At 41.1% G+C, this 20,876-nt stretch overlaps 2 pseudogenes; both read left to right on the top strand.

Moving 5' to 3' along the window:
* Nucleotides 1-18,453, top strand: part of LOC116599327 — a 111,839-nt pseudogene extending 93,386 nt beyond the window's left edge.
* On the top strand, nt 18,193-19,362 carry LOC116598763 (annotated as a pseudogene).
* The last annotated feature ends 1,514 nt before the right edge of the window (nt 19,363-20,876 follow it).

The raw sequence follows: 20,876 nt of genomic DNA, 5'->3' as shown, positions 1-20,876 counted from the left end.
GAGCTCCTAGAGACCATTTTTTTGATCCCTAAATTCAGCTTCCAGGAACCTTTAAACAAATGTACATTGCTTTATCCTCATTATTCAATTATGACAGTCTTTCCCCCAGCATTTTAATTAGCACTCATTTACTGAGAATTAAACTGTCATTTTAGTTGAACTCAAAGGAGTACCCCAGGGACATGCATTCCACAAGATAATAAAAGCACCATATAATTCTGATGCTTCAACAATTTAGATTGGAGCCACGACAGGGTTTTTTCTGTCAGCCATCTCTGACGGGACTTAATCATTGAGCTGGAGCGGGGATTGGAGGGCACCATCTTTCTGTCCCCGAAAGTCGGAGGCCAAATCATGTTGGGTCAAGAAAATCTGAGCTTTGATGCCTGCTTGATGCTGTTCAGCAGAAAAGTCAAAGGAAAGGATCAACATGTTAGACATTTGGCTCCCAACCCCAGTTTTGCCCCAGGACTGCTGTGTTCTCTAGGGGAAGATTGGCCCAGCTGTCGCACAGGTGTGATTGAAGGGTATGGTCATGACGAGGCTGTGATCGTGGCTTTGGCTGCTTTCTGGATCTGCACGCACTCTTCAGATCCGACCATTTTCCTTGCTGTTCATTGTAGAAGACATTTCGTGTCTGACTGTGGCAGGAAACTCTGTCAAGACTAGGAGATAAAGAAGCACCGTAGAATATCCTGTTGTTATGTGATATTTACCACTTCCTTTCAATTCTCCAGGTTCAGGATAGAACCAGTTGGGTTTTGTTTTGTTTTGTTTTGTTTTTAGCGGGCTTGAGACCTGATTTATCTTACAGATTTTCATGGTGAATACTCTGGCAGCCAAGTAATTCTCCAGTTTTGAAAAGCTGAATGACCTCAGTTGATTAAAATAAGTAAAAAGCATCTGAGCACAATTAAAAGGTACAAACTTCCAGCTATAAGTTAAATAAGTCCTAGCATGGGGACTATAGTTATAATGATGTATTATATATTTGGAAGTTGCTTAGATAATAGATCTTGAAAGTTCTCATCACACACACACAAAATGGAAATTACTTATGGCAATGGGTGTTAACTAAATTTGTTGTGGTGATCATTTCACATTATCTACATATTGAATCACTAGTTGTAAACCTTAAACTAATGCAGTGTTATAGGTGAATCATATCTAAATAAAACTGCAAAAAAAATCACAGGACCACAGGATTGTAAAAGAGACATGACCTTGGTAATCCAGTAATATCCAGCACCCCCATTTTATAGTTGGGAAGACTGAGGGTCACAGAAATTGGGTGACTTTCCCAGGGCCAAATGGCTTAATTTGTGGGAAATGAAAACTAGAGCTCAAGTATCACGATTTTCATGTATTTGTCTTCCCTATACCTAGAAGGCAGGCAGTACACTGTAGTGGGGAATTCCAGGAACTCTGGGTTTTACATGCCTCGGTATGAGTCCCAGCTCCATCCCCTCCTACTGAGTCACTCTGAAAATGTCTTAATTTTCATGAAAGTACTATCTCAGTTCTAACAGTAAGTACTCAAAAGCATTCTGTGTTGATGTTAGTATATCTCCCTATTTTTTATGAGTCCTTCTAGCCACCACAGTGTAGGACGCAGGCACTTGTGTTTTGTTTTTCTGTCGCCATCCCTTATCTTCTTCCACTGTGCTTTATACCAGCTCTTTGTGCTTTATATCTAAACCTCACAACAAACATGCCAGGTAAGTGGTATCTGTCCATCTCTAGGATGAAAAAAAATAGGCACAAAGAAATAATTTGTCCAAGGTCCACAGTGAACAAATCAGGATTCTCTTTGATTACAAAATCGAGACAACTTCCATATATGTTAAGTTTGTTATCACTTACAGTTCACAGTCTGGACCTTTCAGATGTTATCTCTTGTCATGGAGTTTGTCATTAAGGAGGGGAGGGCGGCATGCATTTTCCCAAAACATGTTTTAGGAGTACATTCTATTGTTCGCTGGTGAGATGGCTTTACCTCTAGACCTCTTCCTCTTTGGCAGTAAGAGCTTGATCTTTTCTTACCTCAGATTCCCTGAAAATCATGTACCTGGAGAAGAAGTTTAGAAGTTCTGTGAGAGAAGAGGGTGAATTCCTAATAAAAGTGAGAGTATCTCACTTTTTGTTTCTTGAGGTTGTATTTGGCCTTAAAAAGACAGAAGCAGGGGTGTCTGGGTGGCTCAGTCAGTTAAGCCTCCAACGCTTGGTTTCCACTTAGGTAGTGATCTCAGGGTCTTGAGATTGAGTCCCTAGTCAGGCTCAGGGCTTAGCATGGAGTGTGGTTGAGATTCTCTCTCTCTCTCTCTGCCCCTTCCTCTTGTGCTCTCTTTCTCTCTCTCTCTCTCAAATAAATCCATCTTAGAGAAAGAGACAGAAAAAAAAATCTTCTTTGAAAAATAGACGAGAATAACTGGACTGAGGAAAAAATAAGAAAATTCTTTTTTTTTTTTTTAAACTGGTCCTCACAAAATTCTCCAGGAATATTTGCTCTGCTCTCAGTGATAGCCTGCCATATCGATGTTCCCCGTACCGAAGAATGCTGAAGTCCAGAGCTCTTACAAGACTTCTTGTGAAATACTTGTTTCCTTTCAGTTCAAGTGAGTTCTTTTATTCCTGTGTGTGATTTTGAATTTTCTTGGCAAAGCTAAGGGGAAAAGAAAACTCCTCCTGAACAGATGAGGATCTCTTCTCTTCATATCGATTTGAGAAAAGGAGCTTCTGCCACATACTTTCATCAGGATTAAAGCGTTCTGATGTCTGCCCTGCAAATGTGAAATTACAGGAAGTAGCCAGGGTGGAAGGAAGGTTTATCAGAAGCCAACATGAAACAGGCTTTGGCCAGTTAATCTCCTGAATATCGTAAGAGTAACTGTCAGTCTGTCAGCCAACATTGGCTTGTTCTAGAACCATCAGTGGACAAATGGCATCTTTGACCTTAGGAATTTACTTTATAGTAAGAAGACAGTAAAGACAGAAATAAATCCAGGACCAGGCCATAAGCTAATAATTATAGTGCGTATGTAATAATAAGTTGTAGTTCACTAACTGCTCTTTGGTGCATTCTCTCTCTTAATCTTCAGGATTAATTGTGGTTTTCTAGGGAGGTACTGGACACTGGAGTGGGAAACATATTCTCTCCGGTTATCTCTCATTTCTGAGAGACAGCCTTCCTATCATGAAGGTTAGAGTCTCTTCCCCTCTTTGAGCTCTGGGTCATCTTCTTGTCTCTGTGACTACTCTCTCCTGAGGTGAGCTCATCCATTCCGATGACTTTCCATATCACCATCATATTGATACTCCCAGATCTGTATCTTCATCCCTACTTTCTCATCTGAGCTGGGGATTCATATATTTTACTATATAACTAACTACAGTTGATACTGTAATTAGGTACCTCGCAGGAATCGCTGTGTTAAGACATCCAAAATGGAACTCTTGATTTTCCTCCTGCTCTCAAACTCGTTTTTGCTGCACCCACCCTTCATCCCTCCCACTCCTACCTCTAAAGAAAAAGGGCCTCACCAGCCACCCTGGGCTCAGACCAGGAACTTAGCAGTAACCCTTAATTTCTGTCCTTCCATCATTACCCACATCTAGTCTACGAGCAAGTCCTCTTAATTATACATCACAGTTGTGCAAGACACTTCAGGCTGTTTTTTCCTCCTCTTCTCCTCTTGCCATCATCTTAGCCCCAGTCCTCATTGTCTCCTGGCCATGTACCTGCAGTGGCTCCCTAGTAGATCACCTTGCTCCCACTCTGCCCTTCCACCCATCCCTGACAAGCCGAATGGTATTCTACCCATCCCTGGCAACCCTAGATAGTATCTAGAGAGATCTGTAAATAGCAAAACAAAACAAAACAAAACAAAGCAAAACCAACTTGTGTCTTTTCCTGTTAATGATCTCCAATTCTACTTAGAAGACATTTAAACTCTTTTCTCTGCCTTAATTACCATGCAGGATATGGCTCCTGCCCATGGCCTAAACTCCTCAATCTCATTCCGGGCTCCCGTCTCCATTGTCACCATTGTTCAGCCTTCCCTGGCTTTCTGACACTTTGTAGAACACACCAAGCTCTTTCCTACACCAGGAGCTTTGCACCTGTTGTTTTCTTTCCCTTTCTGGCTCTTAGCCTGGTTCCTCCTCATTTTCCATACATCGTTTTATATTTAACCTCTCCCTCCCCTTACTTATTTCTCTGTCACCACACCTGGTGGATTTTCTTCTTAGAGCTTACTTTTGTCTAAAAGGATTTCAATTTGAAACTGGGATCATCCATGTGTATCCCGGCAGTTTTCCAAATTTCCCTATTTGGGGCCTGATGTTAAGTCATCTACTTGCCTTTTTGTATCAATAACTCACAATGGCGTCTCCTAGAATCCTGCCTTGATTTCTAACAAGGCTAAGTGATTTATACAAGCCACATAGAGGCAAGTGTTCTGTCTGCCAATCAAAGCTCTTTGCACTTTACTGAAGCTTAGGTGACAGGGGTGGTTAATGGGCAGGGGGACGGATGGCTTTCTGAAAAAGTGACAAAGAATGTGCCTGGTGACTGCCTATGGCTGATGCATTTTCACTAAGTAAATTCCAAAACTATTTGTCAGTGATTTTCAGTTAGCTACTACTTGTGTCTCTCTTCTCTCTCTTTAGTATAATGGAAAGAAAACTCTACTTGCCCTCATGTGGACACAATATAAAGACTAATGAAGTCTTTGAACTAGGAAGGCATACTTGTTACCTGGGTAATTTACTCTGGTTTTATTTCAGAATGATTTTGAAACCATAAGAGGCAGGCTTCTCAGGACAAACATTTTGTACTTCTAGTTGATTTCTTTTCTTGCTCGTAACATTGTCATCCTTGTTAGATGCCCACTTCAGAGTAACCTTTACTGTAGAGAGAATGAATAAGACAAAGGAAGGAAGACATGACCCCAAAAGGGGGTGGTTGGGTCGGAGTGCAGGAGAGGCCAATATGAACAATCTCTGCTCCTGCCTGTTTTAATCATCTCCCAGTTAAGTTCAACACTCACTTCCCTGTGGCTGTCATGAGCTGTGACTTCAGCTCATGGTATCTGAGCACGTTGAAATTTAACACCACCGACATTGTAATGATGCTCAGTACCACACTCTAATTAAAGCCAGCCACTGGCAGCCATGTGAACCCTTTGTGAAGGAGATGATGCAGTGAACCCTGATGCCTGAGAGAGAAAGGAGAAGCAGTGAGGAAGGAACCAGGCGGCACAAGAACTCTGAAGTCTGTACGAGGAGCACAGGGTCCAAGTGTTGACCATTATCTGCTCTTCCATCCTTGTGGCTCCTAGGGGATCCCCCTGCTCCGGTTTTGTTTCTGCAGAGTGAGGAGAGGTAATGTGGTTCAGTTGGGAAATACCCAAAAATAAACACACACTCAAAAAGCTGGAAGGGCCTGGAAGAGGAGTATAATAACAAACCTGAGCTTCTCCCAGATCATTTTTCACACAACTACTTAAAGTGTGAAGCTTAGCAGTGATCAACGAATTGATAATGAATCTGCAGTATTGGCAACTAAGCTCCAGTGATTTTTCTTAAGAGACAGGCTGCTACTGGCTTGGCCATGGAAGCTACATCAACTGTATTGATAAATGGAGACAAAGTCAGGGTCAATGTCATCTCCATTGACTCTCCTGCCTCTTCCCACCCCCAACTGATCGCAATAAATAGCACCATCTCATTTGGCTGTTGAAGTTGAATCCTAGGGGTCATCCTTGAGCCCCTCATTCTGTCCACATCCAGCCCATTGGAGATTTCTAGCCCATCTTCCTTCATTAGTATGGGATGCCTGTGCTATTTCAAAGTCTAAGAATGTACTTTACAATGAGGTGCAAAATCAGTTATTTCTGAGAGAAAGACCTGAGGAAATCATATCACAAATAAGAAGGGCACTTGCACAGATAATAGTCACAGTAGCGCGGGATAGCCAGAGAGGGACAGATTTATCTTGAACATAGCCAAGGCTATTTCTTCCATTTCCTATGTGAATGAGAGACTTCTAGACATAATAGATTTTCATACCATATCTCCTAGCAAAAAAGTATATAAAGAAGGTTCTGGAAGGATAGTGACTGAAGGTATGAAGCAGGTCCTAAATGGACTTAAATAATATCTTCCATTCATCCATTATCTGGCTCCATCACCATCATAGTCCAAGCCATTGCCCTCTTTCCCAGACCACTGGACATGACCCCTGAGGAACCCCCTCCACCCACTCAGCCACCTGTCACTGGGACAGCAGCAGAATAATGTTTTTACCATAAATCAACTCACTTTCTTACCCTGCTTGAAAATCTGTTTTCCATTACTTTTAGAAAAAAATTCAAACACCTCACCCTGGCCTATAAGTCCTTATATAATTTGGCTGCAGCTAATTTCTCTGACTTACCTGGTACCTCTCTCCACATTTCTCACTATACTACAGCCACACTGGTCTTCTTCTGTTCCCTGAAGATGCTAAAGCCATCCCTCCGTAGGCCTTTTGTAGCAGCTGTTCACTCTGGAATGCTCTTGCCTCAGACACTCTCCAGGCTGATTTCTCATCACTCTGAACTTAGCCTCAGATGTCTCCTTCCCAGAGAGCTTGCCATAGACAGTCATCACCACATTATTCTGCTTTATTTTCTTCGTGGCATTTACCACTCTCTGAAATCATCTGATTATTTCCCATTGTCTTTGACTCTGCTCTCTAGAATGCAACGCACATGTGAGCTAAGATACTGTGTCATTACCCATTTTATTCTCAGTGCCAGGAACAATGCTGGGTGCCTAGAAGGGGCTTGCTCAATAAAAAGTTGTTGAATGAATAAAAGAGTGAACACACGGAAGGTCAACCATCATTAATACCAACCTTATAGCACCTGTGATATACACCAGTCATATCACCTCCATCTCCACAACTACATGATACAAACATTACTCCTGCCAACTGACAGACAAGGAACTAAGGTTAATAAGGTTATGGAACTTCCCAAGTTGGCAGGTAGAGAAGAGTGAAAGCAGTCTGTCTGGCTCTGAAGCCTCTGCTTTTCCTCTCTCACACTGTGGTTACGTCGCATGGCTGGTGCTGCTTTGCTGGGGCACGGGTCTAAATCCATCCACGTGTTCATTCTTTTATTTTGTCAGCTGTTTATTTGGGACCAGTTGTGTGCAAGGCGCTATAGGAGGTGTGAATTTTATGAATGAAGTAGAATTCTTGCTTTCACTTCTCTTACACTCCAGCAATGGTTAATGCTCACGAGCTTCATTCTGATGGTGTTCATCGGCTCAGGCGGCCATAACAAATATTGCACACTGGTGGCTTACACAACACAAACTAATCTCCTCACAGTGCTTGAAGCTAGAAGTCCAAGATCAAGGTGCTGGCAGGGATGGTTTCCTCTGAGCCTTTCTCTTTGGTTTGCAGAGAGCCACTGCCTTGCTGCATCCTCACATGGCCTTTTCTTCACCCCTGAGCACCCCTGGTGTCTCTTCCGCTTCCTCTATGGAAAAGGGTCGTAGTGAATTAGAGCTTCATTTATGTTATGACTCCATTTACCTGTACCTTTTTAGTTTTATTTACTTATTTATTTACTTAGTTTATTTATTATTTTTTGAGAGAGAGTGTACGTGCACGTTTGTTGGGGGAGGGGCAGAGGCAGAGAGAGAATCCTAAGCGGACTCCTTGCCCAATACAGAGCCTGACAAAGGGCTTAATCCCAAACCCTGAGATCATGACCAGAGCTGAAATCAAGAGTCAAACGCTTAACCAACTGAGCCCTTGGGTGACCCTGCCCATACCTTTTTAAAGGCCCTATCTCCAAATACAGTCACATCCGGGGTTAGGGCTTCAACATACAAATTTGGGGAGGGCACAATTTGGTCAATAACACTGATCATTTAAGAATAGGAACTCTTTAAAGATGTGAATAAAAGCTGGATTTCCAACTGGATTAATACTACTATTTTTCTAAAAGATTTTATTTACTTTTATGAGAGAGAGAACACAAACAGCTGAAGGAGAGGGAAAAGGAGAAGAAAGCTCCCTGCTGAGCAGGGAGTCCGATGTGGGACTTGATCCCAGGACCCCAGGATCGTGACCCAAGCTAAAGGAGACACTTAACTCACTGAGCCCCCCAAGCACCCCCAGATTAATATTACTATTGTGTAAGTCCTAGATTAAACTCCTTTATTTTAGTATGGGATGCCTATGTTTTTTCAAAGTCCAAGACTGTATTTTAAAACGAGGTGCAAAATTAGTTATTTCTGAGAGAAAGACCTGAGGAAATCATCACAAATAAGAAGGGCACTCGCACAGATTATAGTCACAGTAGCGTGGGATAGCCAGAGAGGGACAGATTTATCTTGAACATAGCCAAGGCTATTTCTTCCATTTCCTATGTGAATGAGAGACTTCTAGATATAATGCATTTTCATACCATATCTCCTAGCAAAAAAGTATATAAAGAAGGTCCTGGAAGGATAGTGACTGAAGGTATGAAGCAGGTTCCAAATGGACTTAAATAATCTCTCCCAGCAGATTTTGCAGAACAGAGTGATCTAAAGTTTGGCTGAGATTCGACTGTATTTATGACCTTTGCCTAGAATACCAGCACTGATGATTAACTGATGGAGGGTTACAATGGTCCAAATACTTAAAAAATAGTATCTCTGCAAGAGCATCTTTCTATTTGGGCTTGAAAAAATTATTATGCAGCTCTTTGCCCATATTCAAAAAATATAAGTTTTTATTTCCCTTAACACGTAACGAATTTAAATTCTAAAAGCTATCAGGTTTAGGGGAGAGAATGGTACTCCTTTTTTGTCTATAGAATTTAGCATAGAACCTAAAAGAGGGTAATGTTCAAGAAATGTCAGATTTTTGGAAAGCCTAGTTAAACAACACAATAACAATAAAAATATTGCATTGTTATTAGAGAAACAGCTTGGGTGGTAGGAATAAAATGGGTATAAAATAGGCTGAATTCTGGTCCAAACACTGCCTCTGACTGGCCAGGAATCTTAAGAACAAGCAGACCACCCACCACCTGCCAAAAATCTCTGGGGGAGTCTGGGTTTCCTCATATGTAAAATGAGTCAATAGGGCTGGTTCCAAGTTCTGTCTAAAATGTCCTGTTTTAAGGGTGTTGGGTGATGATTACCAGTTGGATATCAGGTAGGGTTGCCAGATTTTGCAAATAAAAATACAGGTGTCCTGTATTGTGTGTCAACCCTCATAGACCCTGAGAGGCCCCTGAGAAAACAAAGTCCTCATGAATAATCTGTAATGTGCATAATCTGCTGGTATTTAATAGAGACCTGACTGCTTCTGTTAAGTTTCGGAACTTGCAACATTTCAGATTGGTTTGGGGCTGGTTCTGAATGCTCCCATCCCTACTGATACAGCCCCAGGAACAGAACTCAGAACAAGCTAGGTGATTAAGTGCAACAGAAACCGATAATATTACACTATATGTTAACCAACTAGAATTTAACTAAAAACTTGAAACATGAAAGAAAGAAAGAGAGAAAGAAAGAAACCATCGTAATCCCCTTTCCCTGGCCCTGCAGTGGTTTCCTGATTGGGCAAAAACCCACCAGTAACATTCCCCATGCAATGTTCTGCTGGGGTTGAGAAGGCAGCCAAATTCTTGCTATGCCTCTGCCCTTTTATATCAAGTCATACGTTGGCATTCTGGAAGAATTTACGTGCATAACAATGTACTATCATAGAAAAAAAAAAAAACATGCATCATGTTCTCTGGGATCTTGAACCAGATTCAGCCCCAGCCTGGCCACGTTCTCATGGGATGGGGAAGAAAGGCATTCCTAGATCAGGAAAAACCATCTCCTTGAAGAACCTTAGAAGAATGTTTGTGTGGCAAGAAATCTGTATAGAAACTAGCAAGCTATTTGTTCTTTGTACCAGAATAGTACTGCCCTTCCGGCATTTTGACAACTGACTTATGGTTTGGGTCAGACACAGTAAGTAAATTCACCAGCCAAGTTGTCCAGCCCATAGCAAAGAGAATGTGAGTCAAGCACAGCAAGAGAAGGCATATGGGTTCTGGGTTTTGGGGTCGTAAATACAGGTTAGGAGCTTCATACCAATTGCTTCTATCCCTTGACACATTTCCATTTTAAGGTTAAGTAGGTTTAATTACACAGCTCCTTTTCCCATCTTTGCTTCTTTTTGACATTACATAAGGTATTTTAGGAACAGAGAAAGGTTAATGGGCCTATGATGGGGCCTAGAATTAACTTCCTTAATTAAACCTCCAGAAGACATCTTTTCATTTCTTTTAATGACCTGTCTTGGTTAAAAAAGACCCAAAGCTCCTGCAGTCTTGTGCAGGTCCTGCTTGTGTAAGACCCACACAATCCATCATATGATTGGAGCTTTGTCCTAGATGATGTTTCTGGCTTAAGCAACTGCTGTCATCAACAGGGGGGCCGAGGCTGATGGGCAAAGAGAAGATTAATCTGTTCAGTGTTGTGACTTTGTAAAATTCGCTTTTGTGGATTTTGACACTTACATTTCAGGCATCAGTTTATTTTTAGAGAGTAAATAGATGACTACATCCATTCTCAAATTATCCTTATCAAATATTTGTAAATTAACTTACAATTTAAATGTACTGGTGAGTGAACTACAGTCCAAAACCTTGCTATGAATCTTTTCTAAAACTCACCATACTCTGAATTTATCTCTTATTATTTAAGAATTTTTAATATGTGTTTCTCTTCCATGAAGGCTTACTATACGCTAATTTTTCAAATGAATTCCTTTGGGGAACTGTCAGCATTCAGGGGATTTTTCAGAACCCATTTCAATGTGACCAAATTCTTTTTATATTTAAGGACACTCCCTGTAGTCCTAATTTTTTGGGCTTAATTTAGCGGTAACTCATTTACATTTCTTGGTATTATTGGAGGAGAAAATACATATGCTATTAGTGTTCTTGTTCTTCCAAGATGGAAATTTTAGCAGTATTTCCTAATCAGTAATATGTATCTGAATCTCCCTTTAAAATTATATATATATATATATATATATATATATATATATATATGCATTTATTTATTTATATGTATATTGCATATATTTCTATCTGGCTGGCTGGTTCTGGCTTAGAGATCTGGACCAAGAGAATGAAATCTAATCTGTGTTTCGCAAAGTTCTCCAGAGGATACTGAAACCTACCCCATATGTGTGTCTGGAAATGTGGTCTGCTTTAGAGCTCCAAACCTAGGGCAGTGAATTGCTTCTATTCCTTCTTCTCTAAGTCTTCTCTTCTACCTGATCAAAGGACTGCCTGAAAGGGGGATTGTTGCTCAACAGCGTCTAGTGACATTGACCTCAGCTCTGAACGTGAAACAGAGAGCTGTTATTATCTGAACTATGCAAATATGAGAGTCAGTGAATGTGCACTTCATTGAAAAGGCTTGTGAGGAACAAAATCCTGAATCTGTACCAGGTGCTCCCACAGTTCTCTTTCCTAGGTAATGGAGCACCAATGGTCTGTTTCTTATGGTGTGTAGATCCTTGAGTTTGCTAATAGGCATCCTGTGTTTCATTACAAAAAAAGAGTTTCAGGGATCCAGATAGATGCCTAGATGCCTAGGAGAATGTCTGCAAGGTTGTACATTCTTAAAAATGGCACCTCATCTTTCCTCTTCCTCTAATTCAGACAGTATGTGGTATGGGTGCCTGTTATCACTTGGTGTTTTATTCATATTACATACTCTGAGTTTAATTTTATGAACATTAATTAAGTATCCCTATTAAATAGAGTGGGAAATAAATGACCTTATATCTCTCTTTTGCTGTCCTCTTCAGGACAGGGCTGGAATGAGCAAATTAATCTGTAATAGGATGGCCAGACTGGAAGGTGTCAGGGGACATGTGTCAGGGGATGGAGTGTATGCAGATCCAGCTGCAAAGTTCAGAGCATAATATCCAAAAAGTAAGGCAGCCCAAAGTAGTTAACATCATGGAATCTGCAGTAATTAGACAGAACATGATCAGGAGAAACCAACAAGCAAACAATAGATGGAAACTTGTCTGTGTTTCCCTCATCTGTAAAATGTAGATAATTCAGTACTTAATAAATTGGTTTGTTGTGAAAATTAAATTTGCTTCATACACATAAAGCACCCCGAATGGCGCCTGGTGCATAGTAAGGTTGGATTAATGTGTGAAACAGCATTATTGTTATTGTCTTCATCAGAAGAATCCAGAGGGTAAGGTGTGTTCTGGGCCTTAGAAGCAGGGGCTAGGAAGGCAGGGTGGAAGACGGGATGCAAATGTAACTGGACCTCTCATGAAGAATACTGAGTTGGAGCTCTTAAAATCTTCCCTGCTTGAGTCCCAAATTGATCTTGGAGACCAGTTGAGCTGAGCTTGAAGCACTGCGTCATGAGAGCCCTGCTGTAGGGAAATGGGGTAGCAGAGGCTAAGACCCAATTTCTAGAAGTGTTTAATTAGCCTTACCTCTTGACTTTCTTTCCTTCCGACAACACCGTCATGCCCCAAGGGAAAGAGTTCTTTGACCATCTAGGAGAGTGGCTGGTGTCCATATTAACTGTCTTAGACTGACAGTCGCCAGAAGGCAGGGTTTGGTTGTGCCTTAGGCTATAATTTTTCTGATTATTAGATGTCACAGGTGATTAGGTATTTAATAAATGACATGAAGTAGATCATTTCCCTTTAGGGTAGTGGCAGAGCTAACTAACATAGGTAATTTTCACTATTAACATCAATTCCATTCCTTAATATCCATCATTGGGGGATCTCAAAGATTAATCCATTGCGAATATTTTCACTAGATCTATGTGCTGTGTATTTTTCACAGTTCCCTGGGATAACGTGGTACCTACTTCACACAGTGACTATATTCCTTTAATTGTTTCATTTGTCAAACATTCACTGAATGCTTACTACATGTTGGTGATGGTACTTGGATACTCAAGATGCAAAAGAAGAATGCGACATTGTTCCTGACCTCAAGATGCCATAAACTGGTGCTAGGACAGAGACAAGTTGACAAGCATATTTCAGGGAAAGTGCTGCTAATTGAGCAAACACAAGGTGGTGTTGGGATCCAGAGATGATCAACTCTACTCAGTGGTTGAGAGTCATGGTCAAGAAGAGCTGATAGGTGTTAAAACAGAACTCCAGATCTTCCTCCACTTTTTTCAACAACAACAACAAAAAAGATGTATTTATTTGAGAACCAAGGAGAGCACAGAGGTCATGAGGGTCAAAGGGAGAGGGAGAGAAAGTCTTTTAAGCAGACTCCCTGTTGAGTGGGGAGCCCAAGTTGGGGCCTCATCTCATGATCCTGAAATCACAACCCGAGCAGAAACCAAGAGTCTGACACTTAACTGACTGTGCCACCCAGCCTCCCCTTCCTTGGTTTTTGATGGGGTTACATCCCAGTAAATCTATTATAAGTTGAAACTACACTTAATATACCTAACCCACCAAACATAGTAGCTTAGCCTAGCCTACCTTAAATATGCTCAGAACACTTATATTAGCCTACAGCTGGGCAAAACCATTTAATATAAAGCCTATTTTATAATGAAGTGTTGAAAATCTCCCATAACTTATTGAATATTATACTGAAAGTGGTTGTGTGGGTACAGAACAGTTGTCAGTGTTTGGGTTGTTGACCTGGTGTTCGTGAAGCTGACTGGGATCTGGGGCTGGCTGCTTCAGAAACCCAGTAGCACAAGAGAGGAAAGTACCACATAGTCCTAGTCAGGGAAAAGATCCAAATTCAAAATTCCATGGATGGTTTCTACTGAATGTAGATACCTCTCACACTGTCATAAAGTCAGACTGTCTTAAACTGAACCATGACAGATTTGGGGCTGTCTATACAATATCTTAAAAAACAAGAAGAGGTTTATTTGGCAGCAAAAGAAAAAGTATGCATATCAAAGAGGCAGCTTGGGAGAAACGAGAGGAACGGAACACATGAATTGGTATAAAAGTAGGAAAGTGGGAGAAATAGGGTTAGGTTAGTAAATAAAAGCACTATCACCATAAACCTTGCATGAAAAGCTTGAAAGTATTGAATTTGTCAGACATCATTAGAGGACTTGAAACAAGAAGACAATATGATCAGATTTGCCTTCAAGAATGTTCTTTCTGTGCTTGACTTATCTCGCTAAGCATGATACGCTCTAGTTCCATCCATGTTGTCGCAAATGGCAAGATTTAAGACAACTATCATATGATCTCCCTGATATGAGGAAGTGGTGATGCAACATGGGGGCTTAAGTGGGTAGGAGAAGAATCAATGAAACAAGATGGGATTGGGAGGGAGACAAACCATAAGTGACTCTTAATCTCACAAAACAAACTGAGGGTTGCTGGGGGGAGGGGGTTTGGGAGAAGGGGGTGGGATTATGGACATTGGGGAGGGTATGTGCTTTGGTGAGTGCTGTGAAGTGTGTAAACCTGGTGATTCACAGACCTGTACCCCTGGGGATAAAAATATATGTTTATAAAAAATAAAAAAATTAATTAAAAAAAATGCAAAAAAAAAAAAAAAGAATGTTCTTTCTGATGCCAGCTTGGAGGATGCGGTAGTTGAGCAAAATACTATGTGGGGAGTCCAGGTGTGCAATTGAGAGGTTATTTAATGTCCATGTTATATATGATAAGGACCTGAGCTAAAGCAGAGCAGTGGGGATAGAAAGGAGGATGGAAAAATAATTTAGGAGCACCCATATGGTTGCAAAAGGCAAGATTTCATTTATTTTAATGGCTGAGTAATACTTCACTGTGTATATATATATATCACATTTTCCTTACCCATTCATCTATTGATGGACACTTGGTTCAGTGTGTTGACTATTGTAAATAGTGCTTCAATAATCATAGGGGTGCATATATCTGAAATTAATATTATGCTGTATGTTAATTATGCTTGAGATAGATAAGCAAACAAATAAATAAAATCCTTTAGGAGGTAAAATCAAAAGGACTTGGTAGCCAGCTGGATGTCTAGAAGTGAAGGAGAAGGACTTAATACCAAATATATTTACTGCTGGTTATCACAGTCCACAATGCATATTCCTCCTTCAGATCCTTACTGGTGATCTGAAGCAAATCCTGCCCTAATGGCCGTTAGATGGAAATTGGGGTTGAAAAACTTGTTGGAGCAAAAGAAAGCATATTTTAAGGAAGTTTTGGATTTCACTGGGGTACTTTATTTCTCCACTTAAAAACACAGGATACACAAGGAGGTTTGCTAACTGAAACCTTGTACATGGAGCTAATGGCAAACGGGGAGAGTCATGGTCTTCATCTCTTGACCAGTCCTTCCCAAATTTAAGGTGCATGCCGATCACCTGGAGGTCTTAACTAAACTACAGGTGCTGATTCAGTGGATCTGGAGTTGGTTTGGGAACACGCCTGTTTAACAAAACTCCCAAGTGGGGCAGATGCACTAGACTCCAATTTGAGTCATCTGTCTCTAGACTTTCACAAAGAGGGAGATACATTTTGTTAGTGCAACAAAATGACCGCAAGCACACTGTAGCAATAGGGAAAAGAGTACAAGTCTCAGATTATACTCTGGCTACTGCTGCAGACCTTTCAGATCTTGTCTGGGTGGGGCCTCTTGGGAGCGGTACCTATCCCAGGAAAGGAGTGGTTACGTCCTATAGAGTTATATGTAGTCTGAGCCAAAATTGTCCTGGTGTTCCTTCAAGAGCCATAAGAGTTCCTCTCCCATGCTGCCCCCAGCATGTCTCCCTGAATAAGCAAGCCCTAACTCAAACCTGAAAATAACTCCAACCCCCTGGCTCACGTAGAGTCCCGCCTAGTCAAAGTGGGATAGTGTAAGTTTTGTTTAACTTGCTGTGGAGTTGAGGGATATTTGGGGTTTAAAGAGTTATAAAGGGCTCTTTGTAACAATTGCAATATTTATGTACCTGTCACCAGAGACAAACAAGACTGGAAATTAGGGAACTGGCTCCTTCTCACCTTGGGAGTCAGCCCTCATCCACGTTTGACCTCTATTCACTGACCATGCGGTGCTCTGGTTATGGTTTGTTTATATATGCCAGCTCTTTAATTATGAGAACATAAGTCCTAGGGACCAGGACCAGATGCTGGGGTTGGCATTGCCTGGTGGGAGACTGGCACTGACAAATGGTCTTGGGTGGCTCAGACCCAACCTGGCCTGCTCTGGTTGCCTGAAATAGAGAGGAAATTTTTGCTGTAGGGAGACTGCAGTAGGCTCTGAAATTAAGAGGAGTCTGGTATGAGGAAAGGTGCTATCTTGGGAATCAGAAAACTAGTTCTAGCTCAGCAATAATTGGTTATGTGATTTTGGAAGAGGCATTTTGTCTTTCTTGGTTTCGCTCTGAGAAATGAAGTAGGCTAGGTCAGTTGTGTTCAATCTGTTCTCTGCAGAGTCCTACAGTCTTCATTGAGGTACCAGGAGGATCAGGTTGGACTAGTTCTGGCTCGTGTGATTGGTAGCTCCCCCACATACACATGACCTTGGTTTTTGCTGTCATGGTAACCTTTTGTCATTCCATACAAGTGTTTCCATTGGTGAGGCCACTGATTCAGATTTCGGACTTTCTGTAAGAGTTCTTTCCATCATAAGCACTAATAAAATTCTGGAAGATAAGAAGGCTCCCCAAAAATCACCTCCAATGTTACCCTCAGGGATTCCTTGATCGTGGGTCATGTGCAGAAAATACTTAGAGGAAAAGCACATTAACTGAAGGAACATGATAACATCAACTGTATTTCTAGGGTATACTCTCCTAAGAAAATTGACTTCTGAAACCAAATCACAACAAATCTACTTTTTTTTTCTTAATGTATTTGACAAGGAGAGATCAGAAGTAGGCAGAGAGGCAGGCAGAGAGAGAGGAGGAAGCAGGCTCCCTGCCGAGCAGAGATCCTGATGTGGGGCTCGATCCCAGGACCCTGAGATCATGACCTGAGCTGAAAGCAGAGGCTTAACCCACTGAGCCACCCAGGTGCCCCAGAATGAATCTACTTTTAAAAAATGCATTTATTTGGGGTCCTGGACCATAGGCTGGAGCAACCACTAGACATGTCTTTATCTCAAAATATTTCTTCTAAGTAGCCTATAATCTTAGCAGTTCATTTAAAAGAGGTTGACTTATTTTTGTTGTCTTGATTGTGTACTCATATGTGTTAAAATCGTTTCTGAGGTCTGTACTGGAGGGATTGTTACCATTCTAATATTTTCGCAGGAGGGTTTTCCTTTAGCAGGTTGTATGGCTTTATAAGGACTGAAGTGCCTAAGAGCAAAGCTCAATAAAAGTGGCTATTTATATACAACTTATACTTACAATGGAGCATTTCACAAAGAATTTCCCTTTGTAGCACTGACAACAGCACCTTGAAAACAGCAGGCATACCTGTTGAATGACTGAATGATCTTTCATTCATTTATTCATTCCATGGAGTTGACTGTATCACAGAACTTTGTATGAATTACTGTTTTCTGCTTTGGAGAACTGAAATGAAGCTATGCTTCTTCCAATAACTCTACTTTTATCTTGGTCACTGAGCCAGCTGGGGCTTCAACTTGGCTTGGAAGATCAGTCTTTTAGAAGGCAGAGTCTACCCACCATTGTTCTACTGTTGTTTCCTTAATAGGATTCTCCTCTTTGGCTCTTCCCCTTGACCACAGAAGGATCATTCAACACAGAGACTACTGACAAAAGGGGGTATTTTTTTGTGTGAATAGGGTAAGTCATGAGTAGTTAATAGAAATTTGATTCTCAAAAATATAGCAAAATCTAAGGGATTTCATTTTCAAGTGAATATGGTTCTTAATTTGATTATTTTAGAATATACAAGTTCATGAGGAGAAATTTTCAATTTGTTGAGGTGTGTTTCATATGACAAGGAAATACCCAATTGAAATTTGACATTGGAAGACTGATAAATTGGACTCAGCTTCCCACGGGCTTGAGAGCATCTTCAGAAAATAGTGTTACATTTCTATCTTCCAGGAGATGGGGAATTGGCTTTTTTAAGCATTTTTATGAGAAAGGTGATTAATAAACTATAAAATATGTGAGATTATAGACTCTAGAAGATCTGCTTTGGAACTTAAAGTGTCAGTGGGTCCAATGCACTTAGCTAAGAGATCTATGGGAGAGGTAGCGTGAGACACATGAGAAGGTCAGGAGAGAAGAAAGCAGGAGATTGTGCTTTCTGTCTCATTACTTTACCTTGAGCCTCTGTGGAGCTTAGCATGCCCATCCACAAACTAAGAACAGAGGATCTGCCTCTCACTTTTCAGTGATCTTGGAAGTTTGTGGAGGTAGTAATAATGACAGGAGCATTGATGTTAAAAGTGTTGGGGTGTCTGGATGGCTCTGTGGGTTAAGTGTCTGGCTCTTGATTTCACCTCAGGTCTTGATCTCAGGGTCATGAGATGGAGCCCCACATGGGACTCCACTTTCAGAAGGGAGTCTGTTGGGATTCTCTCTTGCCCTCTCCCTCTGCTCCTTCCCCATCTCTCTCTCCCTTTCTCTCTCTCAAATAAATAAATTAATTTTTAAAAATCATGTTTAAAGAGTCACAGAGGATTCACAGACCTATACCCCTGGGGCAAAGAATACATTATATGTTAATAAAAATAATTAAAAAAAAAGTCACAGAGGAAGAGACACGACTTTGAGTTGTTTGCAACTATAACAGAACTCTGGGTGCCTCACTCCAGCTCCTGACTCACCACTCTTCCCTCTGGCCAAGGAGCAAGCTTTTAAAGACATGAGGAAGACACCCAGGGAACCAGGGGTGGCAATTTTCCGAATTCGAATTACCTTAGCCAGCCACAACGTAAAATCTCTGGAGAAGATATGTGCTGACCTGCTCAGAGGCACAAAGGAGAAGAATCTCATCATGAAGGGACCGGTTCGGAGGCCCACCAAGACTCTGAGAGTCACTACAAGAAAAGGTTCTCAGACTTGGGATCCTTTTCAGATGAGGTTCTACAAGGGACCATTGATTTGTACTGTCCTTATGAGATTGGTAAGCAGATGACCCGTCAGCGTGGAGATACAATTTGAGGTTGAAATCACCATGGCAGACGCTTGAATCTACTTTTGCTGTAAATTGATTATCAGTTGTCAAGGGAAAAAAGTCACAGAGATAGGAGAGTGGCTCATCACAAGACACCTGTGGTGAAAGCACAGGCATTAAAGCCACTCAGACCACTGTTCAAGTCTGGAACTCTGCCGCTTATACTTTGATAAAGACATTTAATTCCACCTTTAAAATGGAGATAATAAAGTTGGGATAAAAAGAAAAGTTATGGAGGTTCCAGGGTGGCTCAGTGGGTTAAGCCTCTGCCTTCAGCTCAGGTCATGATCCCAGGGTCCTGGGATCGAGTCCAGCATCAGGCTTTCTGCTTGGTGGGGAGCCTGCTTCCCTCTCTCTCTCTCTGCCTGCCTCTCTGCCTACTTGTGATCTCCATCTGTCAATTAAATAAATAAAATCTTAAAAAAAAAAAAGAAAATTTATATAAACGGAATACCAGACCTCACAGAGTATATGTTCAGTTCACATCACACAGTTCGGCTCTCATCACCATCATCCCAGCTAAAAAATAAGTTCATTTCCTAAGCATTCACTTATTCAAGGTATTTGGAGTGTTTGCCATGAACGTTGGAAATTAGATATGATTTGATGTCGGCTTATGATGTCAGTGGAGCCAAAATGAAATCATCTCAATACATTCAAAGGGACTATGTTGCCCTTAAGCAGTGTGCTTCAGTTCATAACTAACTAATAGGATTTCAGCTGCACACAAATTGTTTTTCTTTGTTCTTAGATTTGTATAATCCATTATTCATATTCTCACCCCAGTCTTTCTTGTGATTAACCACGTATTTGCAGGAGGGTCACAGAGTGAAGTAGAGTTGGAATTTAAGCTAATAAACAATGGACTCCTTGAGAGCAAAGCATACATCATAGTTCATGGTGCTTTCGGGGCCTAGGAATAACATATAGGCTTTGAGTTTTATTCTGGAGGAGATAGAGCCTTCTGAAAACTCAGAGCAGAGGAGTATCGTGAACTGACTGTATTCAAAGAGATTGATTCTGCCATATGTGGAGGACAGCTGTTTAAGGGGGCAAGGGTGAAGGCGGGCAGGACCTTGGATAGTCATTGCAATAGTAAAAGTGATATTATAGTGGTTTGGTCTTGAGTAGCTATGGTGGGAGTTGGTGAGAAATGATTGGATTCTGGATCTAATTTGAAAGTAGCATGACCAAATTTGTTGGTAGATTATAGCGTGGTGTGAGAAAAAGAGAAGAGTCAAGCCCGAGTCCAAGGATTTGGGACTGAGCAGTAAGAAGAAAGATGTCACCTTTTATTGAAATGAAGAAGACTGGGAGCAAGTGGGAAAACTCTTGAGGGGAAGATCAAGGGTACAGTTTTATATGACTTAAATTTGAGACTTCTATCAGATACCCAGGTGAACACGCAGAGTTAACAATTGGATTATTTGAATCTGCATTTCAGGGGAAATGGATCAGGAGATAGAAATTTGGCGATCATTGACATATAGAAGGTATTCAGCATCAAGGGACCAGATGAACTCGCCAAAGAATGAATGTAGACTGCAAAGAAGATGAGGTCCCAAGTGTGAGCCCTAGAGCACTGCCATGTTCAGAGTTCAAGAAGACGAGGAGGAACCAGCAAAGGAGGACAGAAAGCAGGCTATAGGAAGGAGAAGAACTGGAAGAGAGATTGGTGTCTCAGAGACAAGAAAGATAAAAAAATAAAGATATTTCAAGGAGAGGAAGCAGTCAACTGTGACAAATG

Source organism: Mustela erminea, chromosome 9, assembly GCF_009829155.1.
Source record: "Mustela erminea isolate mMusErm1 chromosome 9, mMusErm1.Pri, whole genome shotgun sequence".
Taxonomy (NCBI): Eukaryota; Metazoa; Chordata; class Mammalia; order Carnivora; family Mustelidae; genus Mustela; species Mustela erminea.
Note: the sequence above shows the minus strand (reverse complement) of the source record. Positions and strands in the feature narration are given on the sequence as shown.